This window comes from Pinus tabuliformis, chromosome 3_1 (genome assembly GCF_031772625.1).
Source record: "Pinus tabuliformis cultivar Carrire ecotype Pingquan chromosome 3_1, CPIR1, whole genome shotgun sequence".
Lineage (NCBI taxonomy): Eukaryota > Viridiplantae > Streptophyta > Pinopsida > Pinales > Pinaceae > Pinus > Pinus tabuliformis.
This window is the reverse complement of record NC_142301.1, coordinates 989,222,815-989,243,057: the sequence shown is the minus strand read 5'-3', so window position 1 is coordinate 989,243,057 and position 20,243 is coordinate 989,222,815. Positions and strand designations below refer to the sequence as shown.

Sequence of the window (20,243 nt, the reverse complement as noted above, 5' to 3'; positions counted from 1 at the left end):
CCTCATAGTCAATTCCTCAGCTTGAGAGAAATATTTGGCCAGAAATATGGCATTATACTTCTCTATGCTTTTGTATAATGCATGATTAACTTTGAATATCTATGTCGAACCCACAACTAATATTCTACCAGTCTTGGGACCACTTCTGAAACACTGTTCTTTATGATGAATTCATATTATTCCACCATTGCATCAACCAAAATTAGTTTCTCAAATGCTTCATCAAAAGAGGATGGCTCAGTCTCCACAAGCTCAATCATTAGAGGCATGCAGCTAGTGCACCTCTCAAGTGACCTCCTTTGCTTATGCAAATTTGAAGGGAATTCCACTTTATCCCTCGCATCCTACACCAATATTTCATCTCCCCTAGTTCTTTTTCTACACTATCTGGATGGTTCTACTTGAGTGGATGTGTCCACTATGCCTCCTATATGTTCCTCCATTTTTGGGTTTCCACAACTTCTTGAGGCTCCTCCTTTGGAGCTAAAAGCTTCTATTCTGGTTTGATTTGATGCTCCTTCTCAAGAGATCATTTCATTGCTTTCTCGTCATCAAAATTTACATAGCTTTGAACGATTTTTCATTCTGTAGGAAGGTAAGTACACCTATTAATTGTGTGGAGTTTCATTGTAACCTAAAGAAACTCTTGACTCTATTATCGACACAATTTTCTTCATCGAATATTTGGAGACATAGCAAGAAATAAAGGCTCGAAAAAAATTTAAATGAGACACATCCGAATTTCTCCCCAAAAAGCCATCCTTTGGTGTAATCATACAAAGAATCTGACGAGGACTCTAGTTTTGGAGGTAGACTACTGTGCTACATGCCTTTGCCCACAAATGCAGTGGCAAGCCTTGGTCATGTAGCATAGCTCTCGTAGCTCCCATAATGCTCTAGTTCATTCTCTTAGCTACCCCATTCTACTTTGGGTTGTGGGGAGCTGTCAGTTCTCTTTGAATTCTTTCTTCAGCACAAATTTCCTGGAAGTCATTCAAAACATACTCACCTCCATTATCGCTCCTGGGAGCCTCACAGGGGCTTCACTGGGGGAGCAATACCATACCACGCGCATTCATATTAGGGGGTATATATTGAGGAAAAAATGAAATAATATATTGAGCATATAATAGGGGGTAAAGGGTTTTTATATTGATAGGTATATAAAATGGAGCTCAAAGTTAATGAAAAAATATAAAGGGGTATAAAAAATGTTAATGAAAAAATGGATACCTGCAATATCTAGTGAAAGTAGGGGTTTTTTAAATTGGGAAGCTTTATTGGGTTTGTATTGGTAGGCGGTTAAATAATGTGATTTCTAGAGGTATTTTCAATATGTAGTCAAAATAAGGGTATTGTTTAGTATGCCATGAACTCATGTGATATGTCAGAGGTTCATTGAGTGAAGCTCCCATGGAGAGCCTTCACCTTCTTGATGGTCTCTTTCTCAGTTAGTACCTTGAATTCTATTTTTTTTAGAATGTATCATAATTCTTTGGCATGAAGAAGATCCAACACTTTCTTGAGGAATAGCCAATAAAAATAACATAGTATTTATGTCTGGCAGTGGACGCTATCAAGAAGGGTGAACAAACATCAGAGTGGACTCCCTTAAAGGCTACATTTTCTTTTCTTTCTAGATCATGGAATGTGAATTTTACATAATTCCACAAGGTACAACCCTTGTAGACATCATGTTTCTCAAGTAATCCTTTAGGGAGGCTAGTGGTTACTTGCTACATAACTTTAAGGGTTCCATGGTGCAAGTAACGAAGACTTCTGTGTTGGACTTCACTAACATCTCGACTCTACACTTTATCTACCTTATTTATTAATTCAAAATAATCTTACACATCATGTTTGTATAGGTTCTTCACATGAACCCCGATCTGCTTCACCATCTTAGCATCTATGTATATCAGAAAGGATTTCCCTTTAGTGAAAATAACATCATAGCCAAATTCTTCCAAAATTACTATAAAGATGAAGTTCTTCTCAGGCCTGGTACAAACATGACATTGTTTAGGCAAAGAGGGGATCATGACTCCATGTTAAAGGTTATTGTACCAATCCCAATAGCATTTTACCTTCTGTTGTCCCCAACCTCAATATGCATCTATACATATTTTTCCTCTAGGTCACTAAAAAATATCTCTACACCTTATCATATGACAATGCCTTCCATACACATATCCATGTCAAGCAGTACATGAAGATAAATCTTTCATAGAAAAAATGAAAGCATACCCCTGGGAGGGTTCACTTATTATGAAATAAGGTGATGGCCTGTTCTACTTCTTTTCTTGTTGGGCATGTTATAAAGCAACATCTTGTCCAATGACAAGCAAAATATTAAAAAATTTCCAACATAATTTGACACAACAACAAATAATTAATACTACGAAATTAAATGGAATATATATCTAATTTTTTACAAGCATAGGTTTCAAAATAACATTAGATAGTAGATCATATTAGATTGAACAAAATTTAGTTTGGTGCATGTTAGCATGTATCCAAAAAAACCAAGGGGTGGGAAGCGTTCAATGGGCAAATTTGGTTCACCACAAACATGAAGCTAAACTGCTCCTATAACAAGCAAGATATCGAGAGTGAAGTATCGATCTAAGCTAAATCCTAAAAGAAAACAAATTTTGAAACTAGAAAGCCACTTTGGGAGCATAAAAAATATCTACACTAGGAACGGATCCAGGATCTGGAATAAAAATAATGATGAAAGAATTAGGATAGAGTCATCTAAACAATAATATTAAATTAAATTGAACTCATGTTCCCTTGCTCTTTTGAACTTCTTTGTAAACTAATAAAGCAAAAAGAAATGTCGAAAAGGTTGAGTAACCCTATTTTCTTCTAGTCATGGGAATCTAACTAGAAATACAACCACATAATAGGTGTTGAAACTAAACCCAGTGATGGTGTCATAATTGTCATTGTGTGTACTATTAATAAATTTCTATAAATTATTTCTTTATTATTATTTTAAAGCGTCAATTACAACCAAGAAGGCTTATGGTGCAAAGAAAATAACCTCTTTCAATATTGATAAAATATTTTGGCTTTAAACTTGCAAGGCCCATCACAAAAATTTGAATCCGCATCCCAATGTACTAGCTATTTTTCTGGAAATTCAATATGAGTGTTCCTAAGAATCATGCAACATATGACCAAGAATTCTTCAATAAGTGCAGTGGTGAACCTATGACTAGCTCAGCATATGTCCAAGGGAAGTGAAGTTGTTAGCTAGTATATTGAGTTAAAAACAGAAAATAAATTCTGATTGAATAGGTCCCTGTACTAAACATCATATTTTTTAGGCAAATATCAATGTTGTTGATAGTCATATCTAATTTAGTAAAGCATGACCAGATTGTAGTTTATATGTCTACCATTGCAGCAATGTATTTTGGAATGGTATAGTTACTAATCATGTATAAGATTAACATATATCATTGTGAAATTTATCTTTAGAATGGTACAATTATTTATTATACATCAAGCTACATTTAAGAAATAAGGTTAGTAGAACTACTCTAGCAGAGTAATTTTGCTAACAAAAATTTACCCAAATCTTTAAAAATTGAAACAAATAGGTAACTCTTACCAAAACAATAAAAACTAAAGGACACAAAATTACTGGATATACAAACACATACATACATAAGAGGCTACATTTCCTAAGTATATAACACAGTGGTCAAAATGTTGGCCTGTGCCTATTGCTGCACCAAAACCTTGGCCGAGTCTATCAAAGCATAGGATGTGTGATTTTGACAACTTGCAAAATCATCTAAACTACTAAGGCTCAATTTAAAAGTCTAGGATGCCATCATGTTGTTGTGCAACCTTCTAGTCAAGATGACCATATTAAAATTCCCACGAGGAAAACTGGCCTATGGGAGGAAACAACTCACATCTCATTGTAGTATTCGTCTGCAAAAATTATTAGGGTTGTATTTGGACCCTCAATCTCACCAACTTAAAATCTAAAGCTCGTTGCATTATTACTAGCTAATAGTTCAATGAAACTCTAATTGATGACCACAAATAGGTCAATGGGATTGAACAAGACAACAATTAGTATGACTACAATGTGGGAGTGCAAGCTCATCCCCTTAAATATTGCTAATACCAACATATAGAGAGAAGGACACCAGTGATAGTGTTTCCGTGGCATAGATGTAAGATATCATGGTATCATAAAAAATACCCAATAGTCTGCAACATGATACAAAATAATAATGGCCTTCTAAAAAAGGATCGAGTTGTTTAAATACTTATCTAGCATAGAAATATCATTGCCAACTTCAACAAAGTTTCCACCATCATTACTTTACAGCTTTTCACTGTATATGAAATATGAAGGGAATAATCTAGTTGGTTTTTTAATTCAACTAAACTACTTTTATGAAAATAAATATGGGCCATTTTTCTTGCATTTGATCACTAAGTTTGAGTTTGATGCATATAATCAAATAGAAAGACCTAGTAACTATCACAATGAGTGTTGCTAACTTGCTACACTTTAGTGGTGTATTAGTTTTAGAATATTCTATATCAAGCTATATCTTTTGGGAAAAAGGAAGTTCCTTAAAGCCTTGCTCGTGGATAAAATTTAACTTAGTACATAACAAATCATAGTCACTAAGGATTTGATTAGATGAAAGGTTACATGCTTGTACCCAAACTTTGGATGAAGATTTACTTGCATTGTATGACTAACTTCTACACTATCATGCACAATCATATCATATCACCTATCATTGAGGAAATATTCTTAAAATTTAAATAACTTGGCATTTTCTTAATGACATAATAATTATTCTATTTATCACCTACTATGATTTCCATTATTATTGAATCTTATCTCAACTGACATGGGAGATATCCATATGGTTGATATTTATTAGGGTGAGCTGCATGTTTACTCAAACTCCTTTCATTATACTGAGACTTTGCAAGTCAGCATTGCGATCTCCATATTGAATTTCTTCCTATTGAAACCCTCAATTTCATTTTTATTCTTTGAAGTGTTTCATTTATCTTCTTGGGTTCAAGAATACCACTGGTTGATGGTTAAAGGAGTGGGAAATTCCATTGAAATACCTGTCATACTTGAGATAACACTTATATAAATAATTCCATTAGAACATAGATAACACATGGATTTAACAAAGACACTAAGTTGAATACATAACTCATGCAAATCAGGGGAGATTACATATCAATATGGGATAGTTTGTTATCAATCATTGAGAGAGCTCAATTTATCACAATTTATTATTTTTCGAACTTAGAACGAAAAGTCACTTTCTATTATGACGATGTTGCCTAAAGGCCTTGAAGTATAATCACCGAGAGATCTAGGTTTACCATGGTTTATTTTTTATCCAAACTAAAATGATAAGTCACTTAATGTTGTGGTGATTATGCTTGATGACCTTGAATTCATTCAACCAGGCCACAATAAAAAGTTGCTAAATGTTAAAAATGACACATATAATTAGTGAGAGACAAACATGAGGTACAAAATGGTGGTAGTTATCCAACATCTATGACATGGGAAAAAAATTTAGGTAATCAGAAAAGATGGGGTATGAATATGGGAAAATGTGTAGTTACAGGGTGTAGCAGCGAACCACAATGTGGGAAATTCTGTACCCCAAAAATGATGAGATGAATTTTTATTTGCAGCATTGCTGAATGTAAAATTTCTCAGTATAGATCAACAGATTATGCAATATACTAAATCAAAATACTAGATCTACTTCTACAACAAACTTGCGGAAGCTTAATCGATTTTGAGCAAGATTAAATAGAACACATATAACAGAGAATGAGAAATCAATCACACATGAACATAAACGAATACTCTGGGGAAAGCCTCAGCTAAAAGCCACGCTATTTGTATTATCATACAAGTAGAAATATCTCTCGATTACACAAAGCTTTAGCTCACAAGTTATCCAACTCTCAGTACAAACCCTCAATGTTGCTCATAGACAGAGTATACAATACATATGCCTTCCTTCAGTCCTCCAAGCCTCCAATTTCCTTGCGTAGCTTCTCCTGGGTCTTCCAGCTACAACTTGTGCGATTCTCACCTCACACACAACACTGACCTCTCAAATAATTGCACAATCCTGAAGGAGATAATTCTCTCTGCATGGATGAGTTTCCTTTATAGGAAAATTCCTCCAACTGATAGTCCATTTTCCCTTTCTTTAATATCAACTGGGTATCTGTCTGAACTGACATGCATGAGTTATTTATGAGATAATATTCAGTTATCTAGAGGGCACTAGTTGCATGCATGCATGCATTAACTGACTGAACTCACAATTAGTTCCTCCAACTGTTTGGAACTAATTTAACTGGATTTAACTTAGTTAACTAAGCTAATTAATTACAAATCAAATACAACTCATCCTTATCTCGTTAATTAAGGGATAACTTCCTCAATAAAAGGGATAACTGTTGCATGTCTTCACATAGACTTCATGTCTGAATTTCTCCAACTAATTAACTCAAGATTAATTAATTAATTATTTTTCAAACAACTGTTGAGACTAAATTCGAATTTTAATTCAGGGACTAATTAAAATTGGAATCTATCCCGAAATGCTATTTATAGCAATGTTATTTTTAGCATTTCTATTTTTTGCTATTTCTAACAGAGTTGGAGTATGTCCTGAAATTCTATTTATAGCAATGTTATTTTTATCATTTCTTGTTGCTATTTTCAACACTCCCTCTCAACAAGAAAGGCATTCAACTCGAACCCAATCTTGAACCTTTGGAATGTTCTACATGCAACACTTCTCTCAAGTTTTGTTACTCCAACAACTCCAAAAACAAAAAATATACAACCTGAATCAGAATGATACCTCTTTCATCAAAGTCTCTAACTGATATTGCCTCTGTCGACTAAAAACTCTGCACCTCTATGCTCTTTAGTATCTGACTGCTCTAACCTCTGTCACTTTGATCTTTGACTGCATCAATCACATTGATTCCTCCTACTGCATTCGTGCTGCTGTTCGTCCTATCTCCCAGCACTGCATCTTCATTGCACCTCCTCTCATCATGTTGCCCACTGTTGAACTACAACTCAATTACTGAGAACTAAGTAACTGATCTCCCAACTGACCTCCCTGTTGGGCTAAAAACACCCTCTAATGATGAAGCTCCCTCTGCCGCTAACAAGTGCTCCCTCTTTGACCTTTGTGCTGCGGTAACAACTCCTTGCAACTTGCACTATTGCACACCTCTCTGTGCCATCCTGCACTAGTGCAACACTCCTGTGCCTCTTGCATTTTTGCAGCTTGCTATCTCTACGCTGTCACAGGACTCTTGCACTGTAGCTCTCTCTACCACTCCATCCACATCCGTCTCTACCCACTCAACTCGTCCTACTACTCCTTGTCGAGGATCCCATAGAAAGTTCTAATCAAAGTGGCTGGGTACCTCAAGGATCCTACCCCTATTTCAGCCTTCTTAGGACACTCACTTCACATCACCCCACCTCACACCTGGAGGTATGGATGCATGTGATCCCTCTGCCCACTTGGCTCAAAATTTACCTCTACTCGAGGTCTTTGCATGAGTGGATGCCTCCACTCGGTCTCCTCTCTACTTCTCCAGTTGTGGCTGCTGCACAACCTCCTGAAGCGACTTCACCAATTGTGGCTCCTCCACAATTGTTTGAGACTTCTTCTGGCACTGCATGTTGAGAGGTAATGTGCTATCCCTCTCAACCACCAAGTCTCCAACAGTTGCCTTGCTCCTCCAGGATTTGCATGCATCTTGAACCTCAAGAGCATACAGGTTATTGAGTCATGAACCAATCTACTTTACCTGTCTCGTGGTGATGTGTCTAAGGAAAACCTTTCCCTTACTAAAGAGTACATCATAGCCTTTATCTTCCAACATTGCGATCGATACCAAATTCTTCTTCAGTCCTGGCACATACTTCACATTTGTTAACGTAATGCAAGCTCCATGCTCCCTCCGAAAAGAAACCGTGCCCACACCTGAAACACTATAATTTTCATCATTTCCCATTGCTATGAGTATCTTGAGGTATTTCTCCTCCAAGGTACTGAACAAACTCTTATCGCTACTCATGTGGAATGAGGCTCCACTGTCAAGAAACCAACCACAACTCATAATCGATGAAACCATGCCTACGATGAGGGTAAAATCCAATTCGAACTGAGAGTCCAATGCCTCACCTTCAGATCCTTCCTTGGATCCCTTCTTCGATTTGTTCAATGGACAATTAGTTGAATAATGACCCACCTTATGACAATTAAAGCATCGCACTTTAGATTTGTCAATCTTCTTCCCACCATTGGAAGAACTGGATTTGGAATGGGATGCCTTCCCTTTCCCTTTCCTCACCTTACTCGCTAAGGCTAGATTTTCTTCATCATCTTGCTTTGATGAAGATCCATCTCTGGTTCTTCTTCTTATCTCCTCCTGCATCATATTTGACCAAATTCGTTCCCAAACTGGTAGTTTATCTCTTCCATTTACTGAGTCTTGGTAGATATGCCAGATCTTAGGAAGATCGAGGAGAGCAAGACTCACCAAGTCATCATCGACTGTTGTGATCCCTACACTTCAAAGCTTATCCTTGCAGGTGGTGAGCTTATTCAGATATGTAGAGATCGTGTCGCCCTTTTCATATTTGATTTTCTGAAGCTTGTCCTTGAGCGCCAACTTCCTCTTATCGATGTTGTTCTGATATAGATCTTTCAATGTTTTCCATATTGAAAATGGTGTCTCCTTCCCATGGAGACTCGAGACAATGTGGTCTCTAATTCCCTCCAGAAGGATTCTCCTCGCTCTAGCCACACATTTCTTCCATTCCGCCAATTCGGTAGCTTTAGCTATTGCTAGCTTGGGGACTTCTTGATCAATGATGTCCTTTAAACTGTTGTCCTCTAATATTGCTTCCATGTGATCCTTCCAGGCTATATAATTCAAGCTACCATCAAGGGCATACTCGAGTCTTAAATCGTTGAACGCCATTGCTGAAATTTGAGATGTGATAAGAATTCAAATTCTATAATGAGGAACTTCAAACTTTGAACTTCTCCCTTCTTTGTATATTGTTCTTCTCTTTGATCGCCTTCACTCTGATATTGTTAGGTTCCTATACCAATACGAGTCATAACTTATGAATGGATGAGATTTAAACCTGTAATATGTACATACCTTTGCTTTTTGCAAATATTTTCCATATTCTGAAATTAAAAAAAAAAATTAAAAATGTAAAGAGGGTATGTCCTAAAAGAAAGATCAAAGGACAAAAAGAATGAAAAAGGTCAAAAAAGATGAAAAATGAACCCCAAGGAAAAGGAAAAAGACCATGAAAGTGTGCAACTCCAAATGCCACTACCATTTACTTTTTATGCATAATAATGATTGTGTGCAACTTTTTATTCATTTCACAATCAATGGTAATCAAACAATTTAATCTTGGTTATTCCATGTTTTGAATTTCATGTTTAGAGATAGAGAATAAAATTTGACCAAACAGTGTAATCTTGGAAGATAAGTGGATAGGTAGAGTAAATAAAAGGAGCTCAACATTTTAATTTGAGCCCTTGGATGTAATAAGGATAGACTTAGATACATTTCCATTATAAAAGAAAACAAAAGTTTTGATAAGGGTTTGCCAGCTTAAGTGCACCCTAATAAAGAGTAGAAAAATGATAGGATGAGTAGATGGGTAAGTAGTTGAATGGTTGCACAATTATGATGAATGATTAGTTAAGATCATATCATTTGCTTTCATCATCAAGTTACTAAAGCAAGGATGATAATTGAGCAGTTACAAAAAGTCAATCTGTTAATTTGCCCCCATTCATTTTACATTCAATTTTACTAATTTCCCATAAGAAATGACAAAATTACCCGAAACTTTAACTTAAAGGGGCTCTGAGCATTTCTTTGACTTCTGGAGGGACGAGACCCTCGACCCAATAACTTATAGGGTCTAAGTACTAAAACCCCCTTACCAACATTCACTCCCTCCCTAATACATTCATTTCATATAAAATTCCCTTTTCCTAAGGTGAAATCACCATTTGCCTAGGGAAAATAATTAATCTTACATAAAACACCTTTTTTCCAAAAAAACCCACAAAAAGGAATTTAGCCTAAGTTATAATGTGTAGGTACGAATTGTGTAAATAAATGTTCAACACATTATACCTAGTGCAAAAACCCACATTTCCCCTTTCATTTCATATTAACTTTAATATTCATTATACTTATTTAACTCCTGAAAATAAAACCCCTTTCCTGTATGTTTTATTAAAATCCCATAGGTTAATATCTCACTCCGATGATTTGAAATATAAACCTTACTTAGTAAATTAATTAAATGGATTAATTAGCCGATCAGTGACTAATTAAGAGCCAAAACCCTCCACCAAACAAAAAGCGGTTAATTAATCAAACAGTGATTAATTAATAACCTGTTCCACTAATCAAATCATCCGCGACGTCATTAAGCCTCCCTAAACTGCAGTTAATATCCCATTGGGCCCCTCCATTAACTCACTGATGAAACCACACCCCTGACCATCATGCGATCTGACCCTTTTAGATCCATCGGTCTATACTCATATTGGGTAGCCTTCGAAGCCCAACCTTTACCCGCCCGATGTGAGCAGTTTTACTGTTCACCCTGCTGCTACGTGGCACCCGATGAATGGCATGGGGCAGCCTCCCTCAAAAACCACTTATCCCGAAAAGTGGTGATGGATTCCTCTTACCGCTTCCTCTTACCACCTTCACTAAACACCAAATTGTCACATCTTCCGATTGGCGCCAACTATCGTTTTCCAACATACCCACCAATATCATTGAATTTACACATAAAAAAAAAAAAACTCATTGTTTTTCCATTTTTTATCATGAAAAGAACATTCTGAATCCCATGCAAAGCACCGAGGATGTTCAATTGTCAACCTGCTACCAACTGTCAACCTTCCATAGCTACTAAAGTCAAGACCACCTTGCAGACCCGTGTGCTTCTTGCGAATAGTGCACATCATTATTACTCCATTCAAACAGTCGAAACCCAGGTATTTACCACATTTCCACTGAGAAACCTTGTTTTCTTGTCGAACCTGAGCTAAATTACTTTAAATACTAGGTAATTTAGTAAATTAAGCTACCTGGTAGTCCTGAAATATGTTGTAATAGACCAATTTTGCCAATTTGTTGTAAACCCTCTACCCCCGTCCTTGAATCCATGAGAACCAAGGATGGAAGCCCCAATTGCCTTGAATATCATGCCCATTATGACTCCTCACAGAGATTTAGACCATCTCCCTCTTGCAGACAAAGATTTCCAGATTAAAGACACCTCTGTCTCAACCTCCCCCTTGAAACGTTTCTGCAAGTATAGAGACCAGTACTTGAACCAAGCAGACTCCATTGGACTTTGGGAATCAGTTTTAATAAAGTGCCAGTTCCCTAGAGTGCATATATTCCCAGAGATTTTACATTACTGTCACATGAACTATGATCCCATCCAAAAGGCAGTGAGAACCCCTGACCATGTTGTTCTATTTACCGTCACTTCTGAATCTATTAATGAAATGATACAATTACAACCAAGCCAAAGTCTGACTCCCCTTTCCATTGGAGATATGTTGAATAGATACCGTACCCTTACATCAATCAGATTGGATCAGTTTTTCTAGACCTTCATCAGAGAAGAACACTATACCCCAAAAGACTCTCCTCCTTATCTATGGACAATATTCTCCAGCCTTGGCCGAGACATCATAGACATGATATAGAGTGTGCTAGGCTTCACCACAAGTGAATTTTTTGATGAAATCATAATATATTTTATGTTAATCCATTCTCTTGGGCAACCTCTAGCCATCATGTTCGACTATGCCAAGTTTATTGCTGACAAAATGCATGGTTAATTCATGAGATTAGAAAATGAAAGAGTGTTTAAGTATTCCTCATTTCTATACCATTTATTCTTGTATTACCAAGCTGATAGATTTTCAATTGCCCTCCAAAAGCTAGATACCAAAGGAAACCCAAGATCAGTGATCTTCTGGACTTCAATGGTCCATCAATTTGATATCCAATACTTCTATATAGATTTTATAGAGCTCTTTTTGCACCCTGTTACAACCATGCTACTAGGAAGCCCTCCACCCAGAATCAGTACAGACATCAGGAGGGTCCTACAGTTGTCAAAGTAGTACAAAGTGGGGGATTGGTACTTGTACCAAAACCATACTGAAATCTGAATGTATGGATGTGAATTGCCACCTTACAAATTTCCTACATAACTCCCCATGAGATTGTTTATTCTAGAGTACTACAGGCAAACGATCAACTCAGATGACGTGCACTTTGTAAAAACCAAGAAGAAAGCCCAACTAAGGATAAAGGATCAGTTGGGCCCATTTATTTGTAACAGTAGGGAAGCAGGAAAGGAGGCAAATGAAATCCTCAAAAGGTTGAAACTGAAACATAGTTTTGTATGGAATTATGATCCCCTAGACTTCATTTATAATAGGAGAAAAAAGAATAAACTATCTCCTTACATCCACCACAAGATCCCTAAAATAGAACAGTATGCTAATCAATCTGAATGGGTGGAAGGCACTTTGATAGATCGAGATAGCACAGAGGTTACTGTTGATAATGTTTTGATATATTTAGACAGAAGACTTGATGAAGATTCCTTTGTACAGGTGCCAGGAGAGTCTTAATCTCAGAGGCAATCCTAGGGACACAGTGGGCAGAAAGTAGAGGTAGGACCATCAGGGCAACCAGAGTCTTCGAATCAAGCTGGGCCACCAAAGCAACCAAAACTTTCAAAATAACCAGAAGAATCTGAATAGCCTGAAATTTTAGAGGAACTTCCTCCACCTGAGCAAATCATGAAAAATCCTCCAGTCTTGCAGACTCCTCTAAATGAGGAGAGGAACCTTAAGAGAGACAGAGATGAGGCCACTCCTTCCAGCAAGCATGTTGCCCAAACCTATGCTAAGAGGTAGAGGTTAAATCCATATGGAGAGCAAGAATACACTGAGGAAACAGTAGGGACTTCAAAAGCAAAGAGGACAGAAAGTAGGCACACCACTCCTTCACGAGGAAAACAAGAACCTTCTAGCTCACATACTCAAATATTGGAAAGGCAACAGAGTGTGGAAGTATCCTCCCTCAGGGCTCCTTATGGACAGAGCCTAGATATCAAGGAAAAATACAAGTAAATCAAAGCAATAAATGAGAGGTTAAAGGTGCAAAGCTATGCACATTATTTGAATATGGCTACAAAAATCCAAACAAGGCTAATGTCAGCGTTTGACACTAAAGAAGGTAAGATGCATATGAGCTTTCGGAAACCAACCATAGAATAACCTAAATCAATGACAGACTACGTAAAAATAGATTTTGAAGTATTGGCCTCATCCTATTGACCAAATAGAGCTTCATAAACAGATTGGTGAAATAGTTTATTCAACATTGACCAATAAGGCAATCATAACCCACCAGCTCCAAAATTCATTAAACAACCTATCAACACACTTTCAATTGGAGAAGGCCTCCTCACAGTCCAAAGACACCAGGATAAATTCCTTGGAGGACTTGGTCATAGAACTGGGACATGATCCCAAGGATGTGAAAGTAGTAGAGAAGCGGATAAAGAATAAAAATGATGACATAGTTTCACTAAAGAAGTAGCTCAGTTTCCTCCACTACATCATCCTCAAACTGCTGAAGTATTAGAAACACAAAAGGAGGAAGAGCTTATGGACTTAGTCCTAAAGCTTAATGATCAGTTGAAAGAAATTGAAAAGGAGCTAGACAATTTGATATAGTCTAAGCAGAGTGAGTTGGCCACCACTCCTCAAACTATAATTCCTACAGTCTCCATAACAGTACCCTCCACTTTGGCAGCTGCATTAGCACCAACAATTCCACCAGCAATTGCATTGCCAGTAACGAGTACTTCAGCAGGCACATCTACATCGACAAGCACAGAGACAACAATAGAGAAAATTGCAGAATTGATCAAAGCCATGGAAGAAATGAGTATCTAGGCTACTGAGCTCAAGAAACTCAGAAAGCAAGTGATGAGTCTAGAAACCAATTGTAAACTTGCACAAATATAGCACAAGGAATAAACTTAGAGGAACCTAAGGATGGCAGAAAGGATAAAAGCCCTTGAGAAGGACTTAACACCTCAAGAGCCATTAGGAGATATGAAAGAAATTCTTCGGGCCAACATCATTGATTCCATCAATGGTGTTTGGCCTTCTATTTAGATTATTTTTTAGCAAACCAAATTAGTCAAAATGGCTACACAGGCAATCCACAAGACAGTGGAAGAATTGGGAAACAAACCTGAAGAATCCAATCAGTTGATCACCTTTTTGAAAAGCAAAAATATATATTAGCTTGATGAATTGGAAATAGAGGACAGAACGACAACAGTCATAGACATCAAAAAGGTTCTTACCAAAAGGAGCCTAATGCTTAATCTGGAGAAAATATGTCAAAGCATCTAGACAGACATTGATAGCTTTATGGTAAAGTATGGCATCCTAAGAGAAAAGGACTTCCCAGTCATATGGTGATACATGACAAATTGATGACCCGGGAAGATTACATTGAAAAGTTAAACAAGCTGGCTAGGAGCCAAGCTAGTCCTTCAGGAGTGAAATCTTTACCCTATGAGAAGGTGCTTTATGATGGCCTTGAAAATTTATTCTACATAGAACATGAAGTTAAGTACTTGTTCACAAGCAAACTGAATTTTTCCAAGTACACAGAAGGTCATCAAGTTTATAGAAAAATGATATGGATGAAATTACCTGACAGTGAATGGTGGACAAACTTGATTGATTTAATATAAGTTACTCTAGTAAAACTATATGGTAAAACATGACTGTCAGGTAAGACAGGTAAGACAGGATCAAATTAGCATAGGTAAAGAGTATCAGTAGGTAGAAGATAAAAGTGAGTCCAGCACATAACTACAAAGCAAACTAAAAGAGCCAAAACTGAGTTATAATGGCCATCACAGTCACAATAAAAGGGACAGCTAGAAGATAGTTCTCCATCTGTCTCTATCTTCATGTTGAAGATATTTTTTGTTTCCTAGAATAATTCTCATATGGCTATGAGATATTTTGTACCAATTTTTGTATAAATACTTCACAAATTGAAGTAATTACGGTGGATTAAATTACATTTCTATAAACATTTTATTTTTGAGCCTAGGAGCTATTGTACTCAAGACTGGACTGGTTTTACTGGAAATGAAATAAAGCTAAGGACATTTCACTGGATTCTCGTGCATAGTTGGAAAAAATAAGTATCATTTTGTCATGTTTAAATATTGCATTCTTTTCATGTTTATGGATATTCATATGTGCTTCTTATTAAATCTGTAAAGCAAACAAGGAATGATATCATCAGAATTAGCTTAAGTGCTCTCTATTTTAACTGTTTGCTTTCTTTATGTTTTCAACTAAATTGCCTTGGTCTGGGAATTCTTAATTTCTCCCTTACTTCCATAATTTACCCCCCCCCCCCCCCCTTTTAGTCCATAGTAAAGGATTCTTCATTGATCTTTGCTACTGATCATCCTTCCTTTCTTCATCCCAATCTTGGTTAAGGATTCTTCATTTCCCTTGGCCCTGGTTAGGACTACTTCATTCATTTAAACCTGCAGATTGGCTTTTGCTGTGCTATCCTGCCCTGTGGACTCTTACCTTAGTGATAGATTAGATCTAGTTAAACCTTTCTTGATTGAATCCATAGCCCAATGGCCTGAATATTTGCTCTGCCCATCTGTTTCCTTAATTCAACCACCCAATCAAAACAAAACACCTTGAGCACTAATAACTAGCCTAAAATCTACCCAAAACAAAGATAAATCATAACGAGAGAGCCCTATCTGTACTCAGGTTGGCTAGAACCGGAGTTTAAAAGATTAGGTTTGTGGTTACCTCTGACTATTCATTCTTTGATAACTTCTAATGAAAAAATCTGAGTGATAACAGATACCATGTTGAATTTCTCACTGTAGATCAACAGATTATGCAATATACTAAAGCAAAATACTAGATCTACTTCTACAACAAACTTGCGGAAGCTTAATTGATTTTGAGCAAGATCAAATAGAACACATACAAAAGAGAATGAGAAATCAATCACACATGAACATAGAAGAATACTCTGGGGAAAGCCTCAGCTAAAAACTCCGTTATCTGTATTATCATACGAGTGGAAATATCTCTGGACTCCATAAAGCTTTACCTCACAAGCTATCCAGCTCTTAGTACAATCCCTCAATGCTGCTCAGAGAAAAAATAGACAACACATATGCCTTCCTTCAGTCCTCCAAGCCTCCTATTTCCTTGCGCAGTTTCTCCTGTGTCCTCCAGTTGTAACCTGTGTGATTCTCACCTCACACACAACATTGACCTCTGAAATAACTGCGCAATCCTGAAGGAGATAATTCCTTCTACATGGATGAGTTTTCTTTATAGGAAAATTCCTCCAACTGATAGTACATTGTCCCTTCCTTTAATCTCAACCGAGTCTCTATCTGATCTGACATGCATGAGTTATTTATGAGATAATATTCAGTTATATGGAGAACACTAGTTGCATTCATGCATGCATTAACTGACTGAACTCACAATTAGTTCCTCCAAACGTTTGGAACTAATTTAACTGGACTTAACTCAGTTAACTAAGCTAACTAATTACAACTCAAATAAAACTCATCCTTGTCTCCTTAATTAAGGGATAACTTCCTCAATCAAAGGGATAACTATTGCATGTCTTCACATAGACTTCATGTCTAAATTTCTCCAACTAATTAACTCAAGATGAATTAATTAATTATTTTTCAAACAGTTGCTGAGACTAAATTCGAATTTTAATTCTCAATTTTAATTCATGGACTAATTAAAACATGAATCTATCCCAAAATGCTATTTTTAGCATTTCGATTTTTTTCTATTTCCAACAGAGTTGGAGTATATCCTGAAATGCTATTTATAACAATACTATTTATAGCATTTCTTGTTGTTATTTTCAACACCGAGGCTTAAGTTTGAACTATGAATCTCAATTCAATACTAATTTTGATTATTTTTTGTTATCATATGGCTTATGATAAGTTCAGTTTTTTATTCATATGTTCACCCTGCTGACCAGTGGTTTAGGATTTTGGGCAGGAAGTTGTCATTTTTCCATTTTTCAAAGTTTCTAATTGCACCCTAAATCGCTCTAGATCCAGTGATTTGGGTTTTGTAAAATGATAATATTCCCAAGTAATCAGAGAATCATTTTCAAGAAATGAAAGACAGCATGCCAATAAGGCATTGCTTCAATGCAAAGGTTCCCATCAGGAGCCCAAAAAGGGATTGGTTTGTTGGCAAGGAAGGACCAATCCTGTGTGTCAGAAGGGTAGATTAGGACATTATTAGTTTGAGAGTTAATGAGAACCTTACTGCATGGTTGGATGGGAGGGTTAATGCAGAAATCAATGTTACTAGAAACCAGGGTCCAAAACAAGAATTAGAATACAAAATGGGAGAAAAATAAGAAACAGGGTTGTAGTATTTTGAGCAATAATAAACATTGAACCAACACCCCATCCTATAATATATTAGCATATAGAATGTTTCAATGCATGAATGGGAAAAATAATGGAAATGGAAACAAAACGATAAGTAGATCTCCTGGTCAGATTTTTGGTAACATAGGCAGGACCAACCCTTTTTTTAAAGGCTTGACTAGTAACTTTCTTGTTGGCTCTCTAGCTAGCTATATTTACGTAGGAACAACTCTTCATTAGAAGGTTTGACCATAACCTTTTATTATACTATCCAACAAGGTTCCATTTTTGTTATGACTTGCACTCACTCTTATGGCCTTAGCCTTCAAGGAGTTGATGTCTTCTATTTGCAGTAAAGCCACTCAAACTCTATTTTGATGAAAATCCAAAGGACGAAAAAAAAAAAAAACTAGAAGGGATAAAATCAAACCTATAACTGAATCCTACTTTTTGAATCTTCTAGTCATTGAATTAACACAACTCCTCCAATAAAGGAAATGCATGAAACTGAATCCCCTCAAATATTACTAGACAAGGTTCAAATCTAGACAAAAACTCCACCATCTATGTAATCCACTAAATATTATTATTGAAAGAACAAGTAAATTGAGAAAGGAACTCTATAGGATCCTCTATGAGAAAACGAGCACCACCCATGTAAGGAGCCAATGCTGCAAACTTGGAATCTGCTTCTGCAAATCCTTTCCACATATTTTTTAATGAAATACTAAGATTAAAATAATTTCTAAGGGTTTCTTCGACATTGTGAGAGAACCCACATGGGTTATGAAAAAATATTCAACTTCTTCTTCTTCTTCACCATTATTAGTAACAAATTGCCTGAGTGTGAACAAATAAGTGCCCATTGCACTTGAGTACTCTGATGGAATGTTTTCTTTCATATGAAGGTCTGCCTAGTGGGGAATGTGATGTGTAACTTCAACTCCTTAATCCCCACTCCAAGGCTTCTCCAGCAATAATCTTTAGCATCATCAATTTTATATGATGTTTCAAACAGGGTATTAAATGCTTTTTTCCACAACATGGAGATTTGTAGATATCTGAGTGACCAATTTATATTATGAATGTAAAGTTCATGATTGCTAGGAAGATGATAGATTTATCACCAAGGAAACCTGGTTATATACACAAAATTAAAATCTTAATCAACTAAGAAATAATGAAAAATAGTAAAGGAAGGGAAAAAAGGCAAGAGAACTTGCCTCTTGAACATTAAGATAAGGAGCCCAAACATATGTTGTTATTAAAATAAGGGGTTAGGATTAAAATAAGCAAATGTTGTGTTTGCATGAAATTATGCTTACATCATGTTATTTTTGTGGCATGTCTCCATGCATAGAAGACACTGAAATTTTTACCGCGCATCTTCTCTCTCAACGAATCAACCTATAGGTACAAACCAAAATTACATAATAGCACAAACAAAAGGAAAGTGGTTAACATGCAAAGCAACAGATGACAATCCTCAGTGTCTATAATAATGTTATTTTACACATATAATAATAATGAAAAGTATAAAATAAACATTAAATAAAGTGTAATAAAAATATGAAAGAGGCTTTGCATGTAGCCCACTTTCTTCCAAAATATATAGTGAATACGTCGCTTATGGATCCAAAATTCCAGGGCTCCAATGAATCTATTACTCACCTAGTGTAGTGAGCAAGACCCAGAATGCCAATGCTCCAATGAATCTATTACTCACCTAGTGTAGTGGCAAGACCCAAATAAGATGGATGAGAGAGGGTTGCGCTCTACTCTTGGCCACATATAATTTACAAGTGGGCAATTGCATAGTTTTTGGAAATAGTTATGGCACCATATTCAATTCAATTTCGGATTTCATGCCCGCTTTGAGGATTGAGGGTTACTTACCTTTGTAAGGATTGAAGGGAATAAATCAAGGGTCAGGACCTGCTATTACCCGAGCTAACTATATTATTCATGTGGAGTCCCTAAATTACCTTTGCTTTGTTCCATCCATTGACCCCAAACCAACATCTCTTCCAATAGAGTAGGCATCCTCGAAGTAGAAGAAACAGAGACAGTATGCTAAACCTTGTCTTTTAGTTTGCAAATCACCTGCATCCGCGGGCTCCAAAAATGTAGACTAGACCTATTAGAAATAGGGAGAAGGGACTAGAGAGCTCTTCTTACCATGTTCCTAGGATGAGGTGAGTGAGGTGTGTCCAATAAGGGCATTTCCAAGAGCCTCAATCGGTCTTGTTTGTTCGTTGCATACCATAAAGCTAATGATGGATGAAAAAATTCTTTCTTTTTTGTCTTGATATGCTAAGAGGTCATAGTTGGAGCTAGGAGATGGGAAGTGTAGGTAAAAGCTGTACATCAGAGTTAATATGTGTACAACGAATTTAATAGGTACATGGTGCCAACTGAGCTCGCAATAACAACATTTTGTGGCTCAATCAGGAAATTTTGGGTAATTTCATTTGCTTTCGCCCAAACCATTGCATCAATTATGAGAAACTAGAAACGTATATGTGTGTATATAGTGTGTCTTTTCAAAAGGGAATAGCTCAAAAATTCCTTTCAAAGGTCCCCTTCACCC

The 20,243-nt window shown here is 36.5% G+C and overlaps 1 pseudogene; it reads right to left on the bottom strand.

Annotated features, from left to right (window-relative positions):
- Positions 1-18,124: 18,124 nt before the first annotated feature.
- Positions 18,125-18,698, bottom strand: LOC149191171 (N-glycosylase/DNA lyase OGG1-like; annotated as a pseudogene).
- Positions 18,699-20,243: the final 1,545 nt, after the last annotated feature.